Here is a 23,734-nt window from a genome sequence, read left to right on the forward strand (position 1 = left end):
TTCCTCATCCCTAGACTAAAGATAATAGTACTTCAAAGGCTTGTTTTGAGGGGGTTTTATGGTGGCTAGTGGTTAGGATTCTAGGCTTTCACTGTTGTGGTCTGGGCTTAATCCCTGGTTCAGGAACTGAGTTCCTGCAAGCTGTGGGACACAGCCAAAAAGAAAGAAAGGAAAAAAGCTTGTTTTTGAGATTTAAATGAGCTATCACATATAAAGCACTTAGAACAGCACTCAAACCAGACTCTATATAAATAGTGACTATTTTTATACCCTAGTCCTTATCTCTTTTTTAAAAAAATTGCTTATTACCTTTAATAATTCTATTATTTATAAATCTTCCACAAAGGGGCATTATAGTTCTTCAGTTTATCGCAAATATATCTTTAAAAAAGTCGGCCCTACTGTTGAAGCTATAATACAAATTATTTTAATTATCAGCACTATACTAAAAAGCACAGTGGAGAACATCTTATTTAAATAAAATAAGGATAATATTTCACTGGGGAGTATATCCAACAGAATTTTTTCTCTATATATATCTACAGCCAGTGGTGGTGTTTATAGGCAAATTTTAAACAACTGCAAATTTTTTTAAAAGCCATGTTTTGCTCAGGAATACTTTTATACACATACTCTATTGGTTGTTTTATACAGTCGTGTCCAACTCTTTGTGACCCCATGAACTACAACCCACCAGGCTTGTCCGTCCATGGAATTCTCTAGGCAAGAATACTGGAGAGGGTTGCCATTCCCTTCTCCATACTAGATACTAGTCTGCCAAATTTCAGATGGCAAAATGCTAAGCTGTGGGTCTGGTATTGTCCAGCTAGTTATTTCTTGTCATCCTGGAAATGTGTCATTGAGAAATGTGGAGATCATGTTGTCACCACCACTTCTCAGAGGTACCCCACCATGACAGAACATTCATATCCTGAAGATTCAAGGCCTAGCAAAAAGCCTCCCACAAATCCACCGGATATCACAAGGTTCTGTTTGACAAGTTCTGTTGCTGATTTCAGGGGCTGCCTTATTTGCTCATTTCTTCATCTGTCTTTTGGCTTTGTTTACGTCTTTCTCCACTCCCTTCTGGTTGCTCTGCACACAGCCACTGCGGCTGGCAATCTGAAGGAGAAGAAAGCCACCACCTACTCCAGTTGCTGCAAGTTTTCCAACTTTCTGGAATAAAAATCCCACACACCTGTCACTCACTTCATCCATTACAATCTGGGTGGCTACTGCGTAACTTTCTACAACAGGTCCAGAACTGTGGCCAAACACTAGACTCCACCAGTGGTGTCTTCTTACATACTCAGTTAAATCTAACATGTCAGAAAAGTCATCACCACTCTCCTATTCTTTGGGAGGGGAGTTCTGGGCCCTATTATTAAATTATTAAATATTTCAGTCATATAAAAAGTACATATTATAAGAAAATTAACACTAAGTGCCAACTTTTCAGCTTAGAAATAAATTACAAAAATAAGGAAAACCCATGGATAATCTTCTCCTATCATATTAGTGTTCTTCTTTCTCAGAAGTATCCTCCATCTTGAATTTGGTGCTTATCATTACCATGGAAGTTTTCAAAAACTTTTATTTCATATGTATGTAACATAAGCTTTATACAGTATTGTTTTATATGTTTCTTAATTTTTATCAGTGGTATCATACCATACTTATCCTTCAGCTAGCTTTTGTTGTTCAATATTGGTTTTGGTATTTATCTGTGTGGCTACAAGAAGCTTCCTTTATTTATTTAACTGCTGTAGAGTATCCTTGGGCTTCCCTGCTTGCTCAGTGGTAGAGTCTGCCTGCCAATGCAGGTGACGCAGATTCAATCCCTGGCTGGAGAAGATCCCCTGGAGAAGGAAGTGGAAATCTGATTCCAGTATTCTTGCCTGGGAAATCTCATGGACAGAGGAGCCTGGCAGGCTACAGTCCTTGGAGTTCCAAAAGAGTTAGACACAACTTAGTGACTCAACAACAGCAATAAGCTAGAGATGTAAATTTAAGTTATTAGCATAATAATTTTTATTGTATTTTCCTCTAATGGTGTTACACTTCTGCTTTTCACCTTTACTTCTTTAATCCAGTTGGAATTAACTTTTTGTTTAGTGAGAGAAAAGGATTTAATGTCCCCCCTAAGGGAAGCCCATTGTCCCCAGCGGCATTAATTACATAGTCCAGCATTTTCTCTACTGGTTTGAAATATCAGACACCAGATTTAAATAGCAGAGGTCTGTTTGTGGGTTCTAGTCTTTTAAATTAGTCAATCTGATCATCCCTATGCAAATACCACACTTACCTGGTGTTGTTGTTCAGTCACTCAGTCATGTCTGACTCTTTAAACAACCCCAGGGACTGCAGCATGCCAGTCTCCTCTGTCCTCCACTATCTCTTGGAGTTTGCACAAATTCATGTCCATTGAGTAGGTGATGCTATCTAACCATCTCATCCTCTGCTGCCCCCTTCTCCTTCATTCAGAGCTTAATGTAAGGACAGAAATAACCCCAGGTATTCTAAGCAGAAAGGAATTTACCACATTGATGCTCGATGTACGATGCTCACAAAACTGTTGGAAAGACTGAAAAGGAGTCAGAAGGTACCACTAAACTTGTTGGTTGAAGAACATACTGCTGTAGTTGTAATCAAGAGGCCCGGAAGCTGCTGCTCCCAGCGTCATAATTGTCAACACCACCCACATATGGCCCAAAGCTTCTGAGAACAAGGCTGTAGCTGCTACTTATAACTTTCTTAATCAACTACCCATTCCATGTTATTTTTGTCTTCAATCAGCACCTAGCTGGTTTGGGTTCCTAGTGGAGAGGCCCCAACCTTTATTCCTGAAGGAGCTAGCCTTTAGGGGTTCCGTCTACACTTGGGGTGCTCCAATCTTCCATCAGCTCTACCTTAGTCATGGAGCTACTGTGAGGCACCCCAGAGGATCCCCTGCTCTCACTGCAAGCAACCACTTTCTTTCACCCCAGCTGGTTCAAGAACCCCTTTGCCTGTTGATTCAGTGGCATAAAGGATATAAAAGTTTCCTAGGAATGAATACCTCTAAACCAGAATCTAAGTTTAGAGGGATGAGAATCAAGAAAAATGTTGAAGTTGGTCAGTATGTGTAACAGTGAGAGAAATCGGGGCTTCTCCACTCAGTGGTAATAAGAATCCGCCCGCAAAGAAGGAAACGTGAGTTCAATCCCTGGGTCGGGAAGATCCCCTGGAGGAGGGCATGGCAATCCACTCTCATATTCTTGCCTGGAAAATCCCATGGGCAGAGGAGCCTGGTGGACTGCAGTCCTTAAGGTTGCAGAGAGTCAGACACGACTGAAGTCACTGAGCATGCGTGCACATACATGAGAGAATTCCACCCTACATACACTTCTTAGTACCTAGACCCATACATTTTGGCTATAGGAATAATATCTCCAACCACGGCCCTCTCAGTCAGTCTTACAAGACAGCACCCCAAACTCACAAAGTATCATCTCCCAGGTGGCTCTGTAGTAGAATCTTCATTAGACCCTTCTATCATTTCATAAAGTCCACTATCTATGGATAATAGAATACATGTTAAGACTGCTGAATCCTATGAGCCTGAACCCACTGATTCACTTCTTTTGGTGTGTACTTTGGATGGGAGAGATACAGTATGGGTTATCATAATGGTGAATAAGGCACTTGGTAAGTTCATGGATGAGGGGGCTGACAGAAGCATTATGGGCAGAGAAGGCAAATCTGGAGCCAGAAAAAATGTCTGTTCAAGTGAGGCAAAACACGACCTCTCCATGTTGGAAGGGATCCACTATAATCAGCCTATCTTAGCTGATTCCCTCAGGCACAGTATCATATGGCTCGTTATGGTCTGTGCGGTTGGCAGATTATCCTCAGGAGGTATATGGTAGCCAGATCTACTTTGATGAGAGAAAAATCTGTTTTGTTGCATAATTTCCAACTTGTGCCCATAGCTACTGTATTAAGAGTTCTCTATCTCCTGAGCATTTTGATAGAGAATGACTGACATTTAAAGACCCAGGTGATACCAACCACCTCATTATTGAGACTTCTTGGAACCCTTTGGTGAGTGAGCACTTACCAATCTGTAGTTTTGTTGATTGTCCCTATTGTATCCTTGTTTTCTAATTTTAACTTTTACAATTATTATTTCTTACCATCTGCTTCAACTATAGGAGAAGTTTTGTGACTTTTTTTTTTTTTTTTTTTGTAATTTCTTGAGTTGGAGAAGACTCTTGAGAGTCCCTTGGACTGCAAGGAGATCCCACCAGTCCATTCTGAAGGAGATCAGCCCTGGGATTTCTTTGGAAGGAATGATGCTACAGCTGAAACTCCAGTACTTTGGCCACCTCCTGCGAAGAGTTGACTCATTGGAAAAGACTCTGATGCTGGGAGGGATTGGGGGCAAGAGGAGAAGGGGACGACAGAGGATGAGATGGCTGGATGGCATCACTGACTCGATGGACGTAAGTCTGAATGAACTCCAGGAGTTGGTGATGAACAGGGAGGCCTGGCGTGCTGCAATTCATGGGGTCACAAAGAGTCAGACACGACTGAGTGACTGAACTGAACTGAACTGAGTTGGAACTTAGCTTTTTGTTTCTTTTTCTTCTTTTCTAATGTGTTAAGACTATAAAGGACTATTCTAATGCTATGTTAGCTATATCTTACGTATTTTGAATGTATGTTTTCTTTATTAGTCTAAATATTATCCAATTTCCATTATTAGTTATACTTCAAATTTTTTCATGAATTTCCAACAATATGGGAATTTAATCTTTTTTTATTATTGCTATCTAAATTAATTGCTTGCATGCAGAGAAAAATGGTCTGTATAACACATTCTTTTTTAAAAATTGGAGTATACTTGCTTTACAATGTTTTGTTAGTTTCTGCTGTACAGCAAGTGAATCAACTCTGGGTGTACACATATCCCCTCTTTTTTGAATTGTCTTCCTGTTTAGGTCACCACAGAGCACTGAGTAGACTTCCCTGCGCTATGTATAACACCAATTCTTTTTATTTGTTGAGATTTGTTTTGTGGTCCAGTATGCGGTCAGTTTTTGAAAGGTTCTGTATATTTTTAAAACATAAGTGTATTTCCTAATTGTTATATAAAGATTTGTGTTATTCAAATCTCCTATGTCTTTACTAATTTTTATCTACCAGTGTGCCAATTACTAGAGAGTTGTAATTTTAAATCTCCAACTATTATGGTAAATTTATAAACTTCTTATTATAGCTTTGTTTTATGTATTTAAGTGAGCACATAAAAGTAAATGCTATATCTTCCTGGTAAACTGTTGTTTTCATGATTATATAGTGATTACATTTTAAAATCTTAAGGTCTAATTTTTTAATTGTGGTAAGACAGACACACCATAAGACTTACCGTGTTAACCACTGTTAAGCATACAGTTTGGTGGCATTAAGTACATTCACATTATTGTGCAATTATCACCCCTCTCCATCTCTAGAACTTTTTCATCATCCATCACAAACTGAAAATTTGTACCTATTAACCAATAACTTCCTATTATCCTCTCCCTGAAGCCCACAGTAACCACTTTTCTGTGTATCTTAAAGCTGATTTTGTCCCATCTTAATATAGTAATATCAGCTTATTTGGTATTTTTCCTATTCTTTTAATCTCAAACATTGTATGTCATTATGACATATAGCAGCACATAACTAAATTTTAAAATCCAGTCTGACAATCTCAATCTGTTAACTGCTGATCTTAGTCCATTTATATTTGATGAGCTTACTGATAACTTTTGTTTTATATGTACCAGATTATTTTGTGCTTATATTTTTTCAGTGTCTCTCTTGCTGCCTTCTATGAAGTTGATGAAAGTTTTGAAAAATTTTCCTTTTCTCCTTTACGAATTTGAAAGTTGTATATTCTATTTCTATTCTTTTCATGATTATTCTAATTTTTAAATAGTAATCTTATTGGCCTAAGCAATATTCCTATTGTCTTCCCAAATAACGCAAGAAACTTGGAACTCTAATTCTGATCGTATCTCTCTCATTGTACACGTTATTGCTGTCCAGTATTATAACACCCCTTATTTTTCTATCTCCAAATTAGTCACTATTACTATTGTCTGCCTAGTCAACGCTTGTTTAGATATACCACATGTTTTCAGTGTCTTTACTCATCGAAACTATTCTCACAATTCTTATTTTTATCTCACTTCCTCCTCCTGGGTTGAAATTTTCTTTAGGAAATTCCCTAAAGAAAATGTCTTCAGTGGGAGATCTATTTGTGTTAAGAAACCTACTGTGTTTGTCTGGAAATTTATCTATTTCATGCTTACTCTTGAATGATAGTATAGCTGACTAAAGAATTCATGCTGAAAAATATAAGACTTTAGAACTTTGAATACATTTTTTCTTGTTATCTAGTCTCTTTTGTTGCTTTCAGAAAGTCTGCCGTGAATAAAATTGTTGTTACTTTGAAGATAATGTGTCTTTCTCTCTGTTTGCTTTTTAAACTTTCTCACTGTAGTTGGAATTGAATAGAACATTCATAGCAAGGTATGTGAGTATGGATTTAGTTTAATCAATCCTGCTGAAGATTTCTGCAATTTGAATCTGAGGACTCAGGTCTTCAATTAATTCTGGAAAATTCTCAGCCATAATCTCTTTGATAAAATGTGTCCTCCTCCCAGTCTCTTCATTCTCTCCTCCAGAACTACTATATGTTGGACCCTCTCATTCTCCAACTCACCTTATAGTCTCTAATATATTCTTTTTTTTTCCTAATATAGTCTAACTCTTTATCTCCTGCATTACCTTCTGAACAATTTCCTCAGATCTCTCCTCTAGCTTTATAATTCTCTTTTTACTTATACTTAGATTTCTGTTTATTCACCCACTTAGTTTCTTTTTTAAACTTAAAAAAATTGAAGTGCAATACATACACAGAAGTGTACACAGAAAAAGCATTGTTGAATTAATTATTATAGTTACAGTAACAAATCAAGAAACAGAATGTTGCCAAATCCCAGGTGCCCTCCCGCTACATCTTCCCAATCACACTGTCTTCCTCTCCACTAGAGGTAACTACAATCCTGATTTTCATGGTAATCTCTGTCTTGTATTAAAAAAAAAAAAAGCTCTACCACCTAAGTATGTATTCCTAAACAATATAGGTTAGTTTCATTTGTTTTCAAACATTATAAAATGAATACTGTATGTAAAATTTTCTCTCCTTGTCTTTGGACTAATATTATACATTAAATATTTACCTACTTTATTGTGTTTATCTGTGGCTCATTCATTTTTGTGTGTATGTTTATGTACTATTCCACTGTCTAATATACCAAATATTTAACTATTCTACTACTATGAACATCTCATTGTTTTCAATTGGGGCTGTTATGAGCAATGTTGCTATGAACATTATGGTTCATGTATACTGGTACATACATATGCATTTTTGTAGGTTATATACTTAGAATAGAATTCCTGAGTCCTAAGATACGCATACCATCAAACTTACCAGATAATGCTACACTGTTCTTCAAGAGGTACTAAATTATACTCCTATCAGCAGTATATAAGCACCCCATTGCTCAGCAACCTCACCAATACTTGGTATTATAAGAAGAATTTTTTATTTGAGCCAATCTGGTGGATATCTAATAGTATCTTATTGTGGCTTTAATTTACAGCTAATAATTTAACTTGCAATTAGTGAAATGATACACTTCTGTCCATTTGGTTTTTATACTTGGCCACCCTCATAGATATGGTCTGCTGGAGCTGAAAATCCCTTCTCATTCCCTTATCTTTTCATAAAAGAGAATCTAGTAAGCAAATAAGTATCTACCTACATTTCCCAGGTTCTGCATACAAATTAGATTCCATCCAGAAGATATATGCATGAAAGATTTGGAAGGCAGAGCAGAGGGACCACCTTTCTCTACTTTCAGTGATGAATTTATCTTTGTGAAAGGAGGTGTGATAAAGAATGAATTGACTGAGGCTTCCGCTCCTCTCAGTTCAGTCAGTTCAGTCGCTCAATCGTGTCCTACTCTTTGCGACCCCATGAACTGCAGCACGCCAGGCCTCCCTGTCCATCACCAACTTCCGGAGTCCACCCAAACCCATGTCTGTCGAGTCGGTGATGCCATCCAGCCATCTCATCCTCTGTCGTCCCCTTCTCCTCCTGCCCCCAATCTTTCCCAGCATCCGGGTCTTTTCAAATGAGTCAGCTCTTTGCATCAGGTGGCCAGAGCATTGGAGTTTCAGCTTCAACATCAGTCCTTCCAATGAACACCCAGGACTGATCTCCTCTAGGATGGACTGGTTGGCTCTCCTTGCAGTCCAAGGGACTCCCAAGAGTCTTCTCCAACACCACAGTTCAAAAGCATCAATTCTTTGGTGCTCAGCTTTCTTCTCAGTCTAACTCTCACATCCATACATGACCACTGGAAAAACCATGGCCTTGACTAGACGGACCTTTGTGGGCAAAGTAATGTGTCTGCTTTTTAATGTACTGTCTAGGTTGGTCATAACTTTCCTTCCAAGGAGTAAGCGTCTTTTAATTTCATGGCTGCAGTTAACATCTGCAGTGATTTTGGAGCCCAGAAAAATAAAGTCAGCCACTGTTTCCACTGTTTCCTCACTTATTTGCCATGAAGTGATGGGACCAGATGCCATGATCTTAGTTTTCTGAATGTTGAGCTTTAAGCCAACTTTTTCACTCTCCTCTTTCACTTTCATCAAGAGGCTCTTTAGTTCTTCTTCACTTTCTGCCATAACAGTGGTGTCATCTGCATATCTGAGGTTATTGATATTTCTCCTAGCAATATTGATTCCAGCTTGTGCTTCCTCCAGCCCAGCGTTTCTCATGATGTACTCTGCATATAAGTTAAATAAGCAGGGCGACAATATACAGCCTTGATGTACTCCTTTTCCTATTTGTAACCAGTCTGTTGTTCCATGTCCAATTCTAACTGTTGCTTTCTGACCTAGCCCATTCAGTAATTTGCAAGGACTTAGTTCCTTGATTTCTTCCTGTTTAAAATCCCTAGGGAGATTTTTTTTTTCCAGTCCTGAATCCTAACTCATACAATGACTCTTATACATCACATAATCTAAGATGATATCAAAGGTAAGAAGCATCATTATTTTACTGAATTAAGAAAGCCATTACTGCAATTAAACTAAGACAAATACTTTATTAACACAGAAATTTTTGCTATCTATTTAAAGAACTAGTTCAGATTTCAGACATAGATTTTATAGTTTATTACTCATGTATTCATTAGAAAAAAATAGGAAATTCCCTGACGGTCCAGTGGTTAGGACTCCACACTTTCACTCCCAAGGGCCTGGGTTCCATCCGTGGTTGGAGAACTAAGATTCCACAAGCTGCACGGTGCAGCAAGTAAAGAAAATACATATATAAGGGAAATAAATGAATTAAGGCACTTCTAAAACTTCTTCACCTTTGGAGTCCATATATTCTGAATGCTTTTTAAATGCCATGCATTTGCACGGAATGGCATCCTCTGTGATCTCAAGGGCATTTCCTAAGAGTGCCCCGCATGGGATCCAGAATTTGTTCAATGTTGCTGTTACACTTCTTAACTAAAGAATTCCTATACCATGCACCACTAATAAAAATTTGAATTCCCAAACTGGCATGAAGAGAGGCAAAAAAAAAAATATATATATATATATATATATATATACACACACACACACACACACATATATATATCATAGGAGAATGTGTTTTGATATGTTGCAATTGTTTTCCAGACCAGAACCCAGACCAAGACAAACTTCTTTGTTCTTTCCTTTACTGAGGAGCAGATATATTAGTTGCAGTATAGTTGTTTTATAATTTTTTTCAGGGAGCAGATATTTTTTCTACTCTTCCTTTTTATCTGGGCCAAATTTTGATTCCTATTCTAATAGGACCATTAAAATCCTAAAAAAAATAAAATAACAATAGTGGGTATTGACTGGAGAAATGGAATACAAATTACTTAATCTAATTAAACATATCAAATTGGAAGAAATAAGCAAACCTAAATAAATCTAAAGTTTATATTTGTTCCTGTATTTATAATATTTATTTATATTCCTGTATTTATAATATTTTAAAATTAACATTCTGATTGGTGTTTAACTTTAAGAACAAAACAAACAGAAAAAAACAATCCTTTGATTACCAGAATCAGCAATCACTCCTAAATACACTGTAGAAGAAGCTTCAGGCTCAGTTCTCACATTTATGGTTCAAGTTTTCAGTTCTCTTCTTATTTTTGGTCCCTTAGGAGAATTTTCTTTCTAACAAGTTCAGCTATATGTAGTTTTTTAATTTATATTTTATCCAGTATTTCTAAGTGGTTTATAGTAAAGCATTTTTACTTGCTATAATTCTGGAAAGAAAAGCCCATTTCATTAATATGTTCTACAAAATTTCCATTTAACAAATGAGAAAATTAAGTCTCAAGGAGATTAAATCATTTCCCAAAGCTTACACAGATAACAAATGGTAGAACCAAGTTTAAACCTGAAGTCTTGAACTTCCTTGTTGAATCAGTGGATAAGAATCTGCCTGCCAAAGCAAGGGACACGGGTTTTATCCCTAGTTGGGGAAGATTTCACATGCCTCGGAGCAACTAAGCCCTTGCACCACAGCTACTAAGCCCACACGCTCAATAAAATTTCTAGAAGAGAACATAGGCAAAACATTCTCTGACGTAAATCATAGCAATGTTTTCTTAAGCTATTCTCCCAAAATGATGGAAATAAAAACAAAAATAAACAAAAGCTAATCAAACTTATAAGCTTTTGCACAGCAAAGGAAACTATCAACAAAATGAAAAGACAACCTACGGACTTGGGGAAAATATTTGCAAATGATGAAACCAAAAGAGCTTAATTTTCAAAATAGGCCAACAGGTAATACAAGTCCATACTGGAAAAAAAAAAAAAAAAAACACCAAACAACCCAATCAAAAAATAAGCAATAGAACCTAAATAGACATTTCTCCAAAGAAGACATACAAATGGCCAGTTAGGCATATGAAAAGATGCTCAACATTGTTAATTGTTAGAGAAACACAAATCAAAACTACAATAAGGTACCACCTCACACTGGTCAGAATGGTTATCATTAAGAAGTTTACAAATAATAAATCCTGGGACTTCCCTTCTGGTCCAGTGGTTAAGAATCCACCTGCCAATGCCGGGGACACGAGTTTGATCCCTGGTCCAGGAAGATTCCACATGCAGTGGGACAACTAAGCCCGAGCGCCACAGCTATTGAGCCCATGCTCTAGAACCTGACAGCCCCAACTCCTGAAGCCTGAACCATCTAGAGCTTGTGCTCACAACAAGAGTAGCCACCACAATGAGGAACCCTCTCATTGCAACTAGAGAGTAGCCTCTGCTCGCTACAACTAGAAAAAGCCCACACGTAGCAACAAAGACCCTGCACAGCCAAACATAAATAAATCAATTTTTAAAAATACATGCTGGAGAGAGTGTGGAGCAAAGGGAACTCTCCTGCACTGTTGGTGGGAATGTAAATTGGTGCAGCCAATATGGAAAACAGTATAGAGGTTCCTTAAAAAACGAAAAATGGAGTTGCCATATGATCCAGCAATCCCACTCCTGGGCATATATCTGGAGAAAAAGCTAATTCAAAAAGATACATTCACCTCAGTGTTCATAGCAGTACTATTTACAAGAGCAAAGACATGGAACTAACCTTACTGTCCACCAACAAGTGAACAGATAAAGAAGATGTATACACAACAGAATACTATTCGACCATAAAAAAGATTGAAATAATGCTACTTGCTGCAACATGAATAGACCTAGAGATTATCATCCAAAGTGAACTAAGTCAGAAAGAGAAACAGAAATGCCCTATGATATCACTTATATATGGAATCTGAAATATGACACAAATGAATTTGTTATAAAACAGAAGCAGACTCACAGACATAGAAAACAAATTTATGGTTGCCAAAGGAGAAAGCGGGTGAGGGAAGATAAAGCAGGAGTTTAAGATTAGCAGATATAAACTACTATATATAAAATAAATAAACAGCAAAGTCCTACTATACAGCACAAGGAATTATGTTCAATATCCTGTGATAAACCATAAAGGAAAGAACACAAAAAAGACTATATATATAAAACTGCATAACTTTGCTGTACACCAGAAACTAATGCAACACTGTAAATCAACTACAATTAAAAAAATTTTTTAGAACAAAAAACAAACCACAGTGGAACGTTGATGAATTTTTGAATGTTCTATTTTTAAAACTAGACTTCTGGAGACTTCCCTGGTGGTCCAGTGGTTAAGAATCTGCCTTGCAATGCAAGGACACAGGTTTGATCCCTGTTGGGGGAACTAAGATCCCATCTGCCTCCGGCAACTAGGCCAGTGTGCTGCGAATAGAGGGCCTGCAAACCACAGCGCAAGATCCTGCGTGACACAACAGAGAGTCTGCAACTATGACCTGATGCAGCCAAATGAATTAAAATAAATAAAATTATTCAAAAATAGACTTCTGGGCTTGAAAGCCACTTTAAAAGGGCATCTTGTCCATCCCCCTGCCTCCAGGCAGAACCACCCTCCAACCATTATTCACAGTCTTTGCTAGATGATAATTTCCCTGGGATCTAAGGTGCTACAGAAGACAAACTATAAATCCTTTTAGTCGAGCTCAGGCTTAGTGAGTCTCCCTGGCAGGGTTTTCTCCCGTGTCTGAACTCATTCTCTCCTTGTGCACCTTCAGTCATTCCTATTCACTGGGGAGAGACCAAAGAGCTTTCCTTGTCCTCTTTAAAATAGCATCTCTGCCCTCTCCCCAATACCCAGTAACTGCAACTGCAAGCCCCTATTGAATCACTCAGATCCTTTAAGCTTTCCCTTCTTTCTTCCATTTGGGTCATGAATTTTTTTCTTAGCTATTACTCCTGGTGAGTTATCTCCCATTAATGATGCTGACATACAGAACACAGATAAAGTACTATATAAATGCTAAGTAATCACACAGGCTTAGCTTGTGATACAGGTTATCTCAGACTGTTGTGTTATGGGATCAGCCCCCTGCTGACATTCAGGATGAAGTTTACCAGCTGCAGACTTTATTTATTTATTTATTTGCAATGGAATATTATGGCAAGTGCCAGGGCTCTAATAGGAGCCTTCAAAAAAAGAGTGTGCTATTATTTGCTGGTCTGTATGTTTGACATGCATAAGTGTGTGGATCTTTAAAGTATGCTAATAGGTTTTCAGAATTTGGCTGCTCTGGGAGACCAGAGCAAAGTCTTTGTGTTCAGTATTAATCAGGATAAAGGTAGAGAGAGATCCAGAGAGAAGAGGGCCTGAACACCAATTCTGGAGGAAATGGGCACACATCCATAACACAGACACTCAATCTGCTTAAAATGTTAAAAAAAAAAAAATGTTTTGACTACATAGTGCCAAATGGCCAACATAACTGATTTTTCATTGACTTAACTAAAGCATTCCATTGTGTAACTGCAGTCAACCTCCAACATTTGGGCAGAACAAGTGACTATAGACCTATTCATTCTCACGTTCATTATGTGACACCAATGCAGCTGTTAAAAAATGAAACTTTCAGTCATTAACCCCTTACAATATCAAAAGTCCTCACAATATCAAAAAATTAAAATTTTGTCATTAGAAAACAGAACTAAAAATTTATTTGGGCATTTTGTGGACAACTATGGTCATCTTCGGAGAAAGCAATGGCACCCTTACTCCAGTACGCTTGCCTGCAAAATCCCATGGACGGAGGAGCCTGGTGGGTTGCAGTCCATGGAGTCGCTAAGAGTCGGACACGACTGAGTGACTTCACTTTGACTTTTCACTTTCATGCATTGGAGAAGGAAATGGCAACCCACTCCAGTGTTCTTGACTGGAGAATCCCAGGGACGGGGGAGCCTGGTGGGCTGCCGTCTATGGGGTCGCACAGAGTCGGACACAACTGAAGCGACTTAGCAGCAGCAGCAGCAGCATGGTCATCTTCTGATCTTCTTTTTCACCAAACTTTCTGGCCATTTGGATAACACTACATATGTGATATATGTGTATTCTGACTATATCTAAGAGGAAGCTTAGATTTTATAAACAACTTTCACACTTAATGGATGAAGAAACAGAGTCAGAGAGAAAGTAGCTTACCAAAGGACAGTCTGCTATTAGGTGATAGGTATGGACTAATAATTCATATATTTTTATTCCTACAGGATTCAGTGCACTTTCCTCTATAGCACACATGCTAGTGGCAGTGAGATATTGGACTAATTTGTTGTAGTTCGTTCAAAAAAAATTAAGCAGTATGTTGCTTGAAGTAGTTGGTTAGCTGATATTCTTTCTTATAGACAAAAAAAAAATAGATAAGATGATTTAAACACCATTTAAACTCTACTGTTCTCTTAATTTTTTCTATAGTATATGAAATGGGTAGCAGTTAATAGCACTTGTGTCTCTGTGTGGATCTGAAATGGTGTATCTCCATATATGTGCTTTTCTAATACAGATATATATATATATTAGAAACACATATAAATATATATATATATATGAGTGTTATTCAGCATGTGTGTGTGTGAAGGGGTCAGTGCTACACTTTCTTCCACGGGATATATGCTTCTCAAGCTCTCTCAGCAGTATGCCTGCTAATCTATTGCACTACTATATTTGTTGGTGCAGTTTCTGCATACTTTTTCTAAAGGGTTCCAGAAGAAACACAATCAGAACATATAAAGACATGTACCTGTAGCCTTAAACACTCTGATGGAGACATACAGACAGGCACATGCTGCCACACATTCCTTAGCTCTTCCCTGGATGCTCCTGCAGTAGCTAGAAGATATTATTGCTACTTCAGGCTGGAACTGAGGAAGCAGCTTGCTTTTTCTGTTTATCCTCTGTTGCTGACCAAAGATGACTGCATTGCCCTCCTTTGCTTGGATTTTACTTCTTTCTGAAAGGTAGCCAGGGCAAAATCTTCCTCCCTTGTCAGCATTACAGCCACAAACACCTTTACCCAGAAATTCAAGTTTGGCCCATCTTTTCCTGCCAGCTTTATAATTCAACAGCTTCCTAGCCTCTTCTCCCATAACTTCCTGTTGCAAAATTTCTGTTCAACCAGACTCCTGCACTCTGCACATCAACACACTCTCCAGTCTCTAAACTGCACAAGCCATTGCCCAACCTGGGGCACAAGCCGTTCCCCACATCTGCCCTCAGCCCCATCTCAGCTCTGAGCGACGTCCCCTCCTTGAGGATTCCTCTCTGGCACATTCCTCCAGCCTCTCTTCAGCTCCCGCTCCTCCTCCTCCCTGTGCATGGACGTCTCTGTCACCTCTTCTGTCTCTCAGTCTTCTCATCTTTTTTTTGCTAGGTCCTGAGCCCCTGTTCCACCTCCACGCACAGATTGGATAAGTCTCCCGCTGTGCAGGAACCCAGCCTCGCCTCTTGTGGTGTCCCCGCCCCCCGTGTGGGCAGAGCCTTGCTCTCCATAGGGGTGTTGATTGACAGACTGGCTACGGTAGAAGCTCAGCCTTGATACCTCTCCTATCTCTTTTCTCAATTAATTTGATGCGTTTGGCATCCATTACTTGAGAGGTATTTTTGAGGTGGAGAGGAGTGCCAGAGGCTTTCCTCCTGTTCTTTCCCTTCCCAAATAGACTAGTATTTCAACCTGACAGCTCCCAGCCAGTCCTCTGGTGATGGGGCACTAAGGGTTCACTTTCCTGATGTTTTCATTCTAAAGTCTTTGCCAGGGTCATGTTGTTGAAGTCTGCCAAGTGACAGCAGCCCCTGACCCTGCTACTGAATCCTACACATTTTACAGGTACTACCGTTGTCAGAAAATTATAGAAGCCAACAGCAAAAAAGAGGGAAAAAAAGGGGTCTTGAGAGATCATCTTGGACATGCTCCTGTCTCTGGTCTAGTACTCATCGATTTCTGCTCAGGTAAATTAGAAAAGATCTAGTATTCAAAGTGATACACAAGGAAACTGGCTACATACTCTTCAATTCCCATTCCATTGTCTAACAGCCCTCACTGTATGTAAAAAAAGAAAGGGACTTTCTTTTGACTGAAAGTCCCTTCCCACTTTGGCTGTTCTCAGAAAGTGGAGGATAGTGAACATAGCTTACTGTACACTTGAAAGTGTGAATTAGAAGACTGGACATGATCCAGAGAAAATGGGCCAAGTGGCCATCCACAATGGATTATTCAGTCTTTAACCCAATCTGCCATTATTTCCAAAGACCAGGCTACTTTCCAGACTGTTTTAGTTGCTCTCTGTAGACATCTGAAATCCCTCCGTGCTGACAATTGTAAGCAGGTTTCTTAGGTGGTAAGAAATGGTAGGCAAGATTTCAATGCCTTTTGTCTACCTACATCCCACTCTATAGCTCTTCCCCTAGAGCAGGCTCAGAAAATGCCACTTAATAAAATGCACACTTAAAAGGTCTCTGTTATGCCAAGCAACTGTTCCTAAGCAGGAAGAAAATGTCATCTGGTTAATCCATCCACTCACTACAATATATCTAGATATTTTGAAATAACCCAATGAAGGGTTGAAGTTTTCCTTTATCAGCATGTAGACAGCCCTAAAAACTTATAGCCAAGCAGGATCCACATATAAAGTAAACTGTATCATTAACACTTCTGCACTTGGCATGCTGTTGCTGGACAGGCTTTCTCCCCACCTGGTGACCCCAAGGCTGGCCTGAATGGCTTGGCACTGGCTATAAAGAGGGATGCCAGTATCTCAAAAATGCCAGAGTCTGGCAGGCATTTTAACTATCAGACAACTGCTGTGATTTCCATAAAAGAAGTAAAATGCAAAACAGAACTGCAGAGAGGAAAGGGCTCAGTTCCTAATATTGGAAAGGGCCAAAAACCAGGAATTCATTCTCTGAGAGTGAGCCTAGTCTACAATCTAGGCAAGAGGATGGGAGAAGTTTGGGTGAATTAATTCAAAACAATGTATTCTCGTTACCTTTGGAGAAATGCTTACATACCAGCCATTTTTGCAGGAGACCAGTGGGGGCCATTTCTACAAAACCTAGTGAATGAATGGTGATTCTTTACTCAAATTTGGAAACACATCAAACTAATAATTCAGAAAATCTACTTAAAAATCATAAATTGTCTAGACCTCCACTCTCTATATATCCAATTAAGTAACTAATGGCCAAAGTTCTGCTTCATTTGGTGCTACGTACCACTACAGTAGCCCTAATCTGGTTAGTTTATCTAAACTCAAAGTCACTGGACATTGTTCAAACCAATCCCCCACTGTCTCCACCTCTCAAACCACTAGTTGATCTGAAACAGCAGGTGAGGATAGGGGGAGGGAAAAACTCAATGCTAAGTAATAAGTCAAAACTACCCCCTCCTTCCCTCTACAGGCATCTAGACTGAAGCAATCCTGAATTAGGGAGAGGAGAAGATATCACATTAAATCAAACTCAGTGCCTTGAAGATACACCAGACTGAATATTCTAATTACAGATTTGAAATTGTATATATGACTTGAAGTTGTTATCAGACTGTCACCTAAGAAGAGGCAGAAGAATCTTGGAGCCTCTTGGAGTTTTAATCCCAATAAAGGTGACCTAACATCCATTGACATTTATAAGGGACGATTTTGTTTTTAAAGAACATGTTAGTCAATAATAAAATCCAAAATGTACAGTGGATCAAACACAATAGGTTATTTCTCCCTTGGGTAAAGTCCTAGGCAAATGATACCTGCCAGTGGGCAGTTCTTCCCCTGAGAATCTCCACTGTTCCCTAGGGCCTCAAGATTAGCATTAAACAGAAGAAGGAGACAGAAAGCATTGGGGGAGGGGATGGGGGCACATCCACTTATTAAAAGCTTTGGCTAGAAAATGGCATTTCATTAACAAAAACTTGGTCATGTGGCCACATCAAAATGCAAAGGAAGCTGGGGAATGTAGTCCAGCTGTGAAGAGCTACCAGATTTGGGGGAAATAATTGCTATAGAGACCAACCTGGAAAATCCTCAAGAAGAACCAATGGTTCTACAGCACCTTTGTAAGAATACTTCTTTCTACAAAAGGAAGAGCATCACTCTCCAAAGAGATCTTTTTTCCCAGATGGCCTGTGTTGGTGAATGGGGTAGAGAAAAGATAAGGAGGAAAAGAGAGGACTCCTGTGAAAGAACAGAGGGTACTGCAATCAGGTGGCCATGAAGATGGACAGGGTCCTGCAGCTTGCCTGCCCAGACCTTCCACTCACAAGAGACCGGGTTCTTCTCCCATGGAACTTCTGGCCTCTTGTGTAATGAAGATGTGCCTAAAACCCCTAGGTCTTGGGAAGTGTGGAAGGGAACACAACCCTAAAAAACTTTTTGTTATTGAAAAGAATCCAATAAAACTTAACCCTGGACACAGAGGCCATAAAAATCCAGTGAAAGCAGAAGAACTGCCTGGTCTCTCAACCCTAAACAAAATCATATTTTACACGAGGGTAATTCCAAAACTGGATTTAAGTTTTTTTTTTTTTTTAATGCTTCATTCTGGTAGGATCAGAAGACACATCTGGCAGAGATGAGGTCATCTCAAGAGGAGTTTGAATATTTACAATTAAAAACAAAAAAAAACTTGCCTCTCTTGGCGTCTCACTCCTCATGGGAAGCAAACAGCTTCTTCACTGGATTTATCACCTAAGGCAAAGTTTCCAGCAACTTGTTATCTAAATTTCAGGCCTCTGGCTTGCTATTAAAAATAAAAGGGCATCTCCGTTCTTCACTAGATGTTCCATTCTGCAGAGACACTCATTACCTTATTCATGTATGTGTGAAGAGAACGTTTTCCTGTTCCCCTAGTTTCACCGGAGTTTTACGTTAAGCACCCTTCCCCGCTAGGTTTCTTGAAATAATCTGAAAGTCACGCAGGAAAAGCACACTGAGGGAGACAGGTCTGTCAAATCCCAAAGCAAAGAGCAGCGGAGGCTTTCTAAGTAAAATGAAACAGACTTAGGGAGGAAAGAATTCGTTGCTGCTGCTACTGCTACGTCGCTTCAGTCGTGTCCGACTCTGTGCGACCCCATAGACGGCAGCCCACCAGGCCCCGCCGTCTCTGGGATTCTCTAGGCAAGAACACTGGAGTGGGTTGCCATTTCCTCCTCCAATGCAGGAAAGTGAAAAGTGAAAGTGAAGTCGCTCAGTCGTGTCCGACTCTTAGCGACCCCATGGACTGCAGCCTACCAGGCTCCTCCGTCCATGGGATTTTCCAGGCAAGAGTACTGGAGTGGGCTGCCATTGCCTTAGTGGGTTGAATTTACTCCGGGTCCCCGCAACGCCGTGAAGGAGTAGAACGTCGGTTCTGGGAGTTCCAAAGCTGCGAAGTGAGGTCTTTGGAGGCGTCCGGGATCCGAAGGCGTGGAGGATCTGGGGTTCCCGGCGCAGCACCCCGCGGAGGCGGGAGATGAGTACCCGCCTGCAGCGGCCGAAGCTTGCACACTGCCTGGACAAGGAGGTGAACTTCTGGAAAACGGTTTTGAGGAGCGATCAGTCCTGGAAAGGCGAATGCGGTTAAGTGATTCGGTCCCCTGCAGTGGAGGTGCTTCGGCCTCGGCTTCTGGGAAGGGCGGGAGGCGCTGGGCGGATGCCGGGCCCTAGTGAAGCGCCCATACACACAAGGTCCGCTAGGAATGTTTGAAAACACGTTTCTCCCCATTCGAGGATTTTTTTTTTTTCTTTTCTTTAAATCTGTTCCCCTCAAAAAAACAAAGATGTGAATGGGTAGATGCCACCTGGTCTGGGAACTGAGATTGTGACTCGGGCAGATTTCGTTTGGTTCAGGCTGAGAAGAAAAGGGTCTCCAGGCCCCAGGCTGGGAGCGTGGGACGTCTGTCTGAAATGGTGCAAACCGTCTGAGGCTCCTTCGAGAGGGGCGCGCGACCCCAGCTGCCCAAAGACTCAGGAGGTTCCATGGAAGCAGGCGTCGGGACCGCTGGATCCCAGATCCCCATGGGGGAGTCACAGCCCGCACCCCTCGAAGTCACCGCCCGGAAGGCGCGGGTCAGCACACGAGGCCGCAGGGCGGAAAGGGGAAGGATTCTCCTGCTCAACTGCGGCCATTCTCTCCGCCTGATTTCATCAGTTCTCCAGGGAAGATGAGGAAGCTGCTGGGGAATTAGATAGGAAGACAAGATTCGCGAGCAATTTGAAAGGCCCTGGGAGAGAAAAAAAAATTAAATAATTCGGCTGAAGTTTAAATAAAGGTCTGGAGCGAGATTATGACCCCGCCGGCTTTTCCACTGAAGACCCTCCCCCATTAGTCTGTACCCCCTGAGCTCGCTCCTTCAGGAAAAGGTGCCTTTTCGGCCTTGAGATGGGGGACTCTCCCCCACAGTTTTAGATTCTCGAAACTGAAGCTACCTTGTCATCAAGGCAGATTTTGAAATTTCACAGGTATGTTTCCTATTCAAATAGCATGGCCCACATTCTCCAGGTTCACCGTGTGGGGCGGGTCATAGACGCAAGGTTGTCCGTGGACGGTGCGTGGGGAGGGCAGTACTAGAAAGCATCATCGCGATGAAATCCTGAAAACATTCTCACAACTCCTCCTCTCACCTTTGGATTGATTATTTGTGTAATTTAGGAAGAGGAGAATTCTAATTGCTTGTGGAGACTCTCCTGGATGGAGAAGAAAAAGAGAGAGGAAAAAAAAAGGAAAATCTAATAGAGACCAGAGCAGTGTGCTCCACAATGGTGGAACGGGTCCTTTGTGCATTTTTCCTGGCTTAAAAGGACAGAATCTGCCTTTCCAGGGCACCAGTTCCTCTAAGGATATGGCTTCTGCTGCGATGAAAGGCATAGAACTAGACACATTTGTCAGAATGCATATATGATATAGATATGAAAGAGAAAGTGAGCAAGAGGGAGAGAAAACATGGGTTTTCTCCTTATGTCAATGAAAAACATATTTCTTGGACCTCCAGGGTTTTTTCCAGGTTGATCACAGCTGGGTAGGGCTAGCCCCCTCCACAAAACCCTTAGGCTGAATGCAATCGCAAAGTGAATTTGGGGCATCAACCCACTTGAACTGGTACATTCAGATCCATATTCCAAACTGGGCAAAACATCTGAGAGATTCCTGCCCGGCTCAGAGCCTAAGGAGTGAGCCTTGAGAGGCCAGCATGCAGAAGGGAAGGAAGTCTCTTCTGTTTGCACCCAGACAGCCAGAATCCAGGGACTAATGGAGCAGTCATTTTGAGGGAAGAAGGGATGGGACTGTTCTTTCTTCTTCCTAGGACAAATACATTTGGGAAACTTTTTTTCCGCCCAAGAATGAGGAGGCTAAACTTTAAAAGGTAGTGAGCCTGTTCTTCTTACTGGCAGTGTTTGAAAAGAGAAGTTTGCCACTGCTTATGAGCCTGCCCCTGCCATTTGGAGGACAGTATTCTAAAGAAAAAACTTAGTATTCAGATATTTGTAGGCCTATAGTATATATGCACTAGGTTTAGAAGTACAACTGAAACATATCCAGTTGGAGGGGATATTGTCTTCGTGAGTTTCTACATGAACGCATGCATGACTGTGCCACTTCATACATATTATATAAGCAGATGGTGACAAATATGTAAATAAGCAAATGGCAACAAATACATAGCCACCCAGAATTTAATACCAAGATCCCTAACATCTGAATATTTGCTTTCTTCCTTTACCCTAAGGCAAATTAACATTTAGGAAGCTTTGCAGAAGTCTGTTCTCAGGGCTTCTCTGCCTCTGGCCTCCAGCCTTTCCACCCACCCATCCACCCACCCACTTAACCCCACTTTTTTTTTTTTTAAACCAGGGATTCTCTCAACTCTTTGGGAGAAATCTTTGTAAGTGTATGATTTTTTTAGAAGACCACTTTCCTATCCCAAGACTGGACACAGGGCATAGAGAATAAGGGGAGGGGTTTCTTTCTCTATTTAGGAGGTACCCTTTCCACAGGAGCAGGCAGGCAGACAGAAAAAGGCAAAGGAAAGCTGGCTGATTCTTGGACATGGCAGTGGTGGTTATCAACAAAAAATCCACAGTTAGGATGCGTCCCTTCAAATAAGCACAGGAACCCCTGGAGGCGCAGGGACCAACTTCCAGAACCATCAGATCGCAGCAGCACGCCCTAGAATTCCAGGCACCCGCGCGGACCCGCGCCTCCCCACACGCCCAGAGCTCTCTGGGATCTCATTAGAGTCCGCTCTGCCCCACAGAGAAGTGTACTCACCGGTGTGCTCGGCCATCAGTGCCCACGAAGTGCACCCAAGTGCATCAGTCGGGATTACGGGTGTGAGTTGTGATTGTGACTGTCCCCTGGTTCTGCGCTGGCGCCACGGGGAGTGGAGCGGGAGCTTGCGGGCGCGTGCGCTGGTCCAGCTCTCCTCACGGCTCGGTCATTGATGCTCCCGGGTGAAGCGGCTTTCGCCAAGCTTCAGTTTAGTCGGAGTTAGTGAAATCAAATACTAAATAATTATCATGTAAAAAAACACAAAATCAGCCTGTTAAAATTAACGGAAGAGCTCTCGGAAGTCTTGGGAGCAATCCACAAAGAAAAGAGAAAGGAATTAGATGCTGGTGCCGCGTTCCCGGCGGAGCCAGGCGGCAGTGATTGCTCTTACTGAGGGGACTAGCCATCCAGGTTCCAAAAGTGACCCGAATCTCCTAAAAATCTGTGCAGAGGGAAAAAATACTCTGAAAGAACAGTGCCAACGCCGGGACTCTGCCAAGTTTGGCTAGATGGCAATTTGGTTTCTGGCAGGCACGTAATTCCGCTAAGTGATGGCTGGGGTGAAATGGATCTGAGAATTATATACTGCAAAGTTCATCCTGGATATCATCAGACATGGTGTCTTTATTCTCTCTTAAATAGAAGGCTTTTAGCAAAATTGTTAACAAGCATTTCTGCCTACATACATGCCTGAATACCATCTCTGCTCAATAGCTAACTGCATCAGAGAAAACACTGGTGAAGGTGATTATCAAACCCATGTGTCTGTCTCAATATGTTTTTACCCACCAAACCACAGGTCCACCAGACTCCCCACACACATCTCAGCACTGGCATAAAGACAATTAAAAGCTTGGCTTTCAATTTTAAAAAATTTTAAATGTGATTATGTTGAAACATATTCAAGGGAAACATTATTAATTTTTTTTACAAAGAGTAACTAATTAGATGGAGATGGGTATCTGAGGGTATATATCTTATGTTAATATTGATCTAAAGTTCCCTTAACATCTAACAAATCATATATTACATATTTATTTGTTTAGTGATGATAGGTCTATAATAGATGACAGAAATATATCTATAATACTTCTTTGGAGAGAAGTTCATTAATAAACCAAGCACTGAAAAAATTACTAGTGCTTCAAATCACAAATGCAGATTCTAGCAGAAAAAAGGTTGTCCTAAGTCCTCAGAGTAGGAGAGGAATTGCACAAGGTTTCCTTAACCCCTTAGAAATAGCATTTCTGTGGACATAAGGATGATCTTTTCTCCCATCCATTTGCTTACAGTGGTTCAGCTAAAGGAGAGAAGACCACCACTGTAGAGAGCTGGAGTCAGAGGATCCTCTTGGGGTCTCCCCAAGCTCAGATCCTGTGTTTCCCTTTCTTTCACCATCCTCAGCCTACCCCCACCAGCACCTCT

At 40.7% G+C, this 23,734-nt stretch overlaps 1 pseudogene; it reads right to left on the reverse strand.

Annotated features, from left to right (window-relative positions):
• Positions 1-896: 896 nt before the first annotated feature.
• On the reverse strand, positions 897-22,325 carry LOC113893585 (annotated as a pseudogene).
• Between the last annotated feature and the right edge of the window lie 1,409 nt (positions 22,326-23,734).

Source organism: Bos indicus x Bos taurus, chromosome 5 (genome assembly GCF_003369695.1).
Source record: "Bos indicus x Bos taurus breed Angus x Brahman F1 hybrid chromosome 5, Bos_hybrid_MaternalHap_v2.0, whole genome shotgun sequence".
In the NCBI taxonomy this organism is placed as follows: Eukaryota; Metazoa; Chordata; class Mammalia; order Artiodactyla; family Bovidae; genus Bos; species Bos indicus x Bos taurus.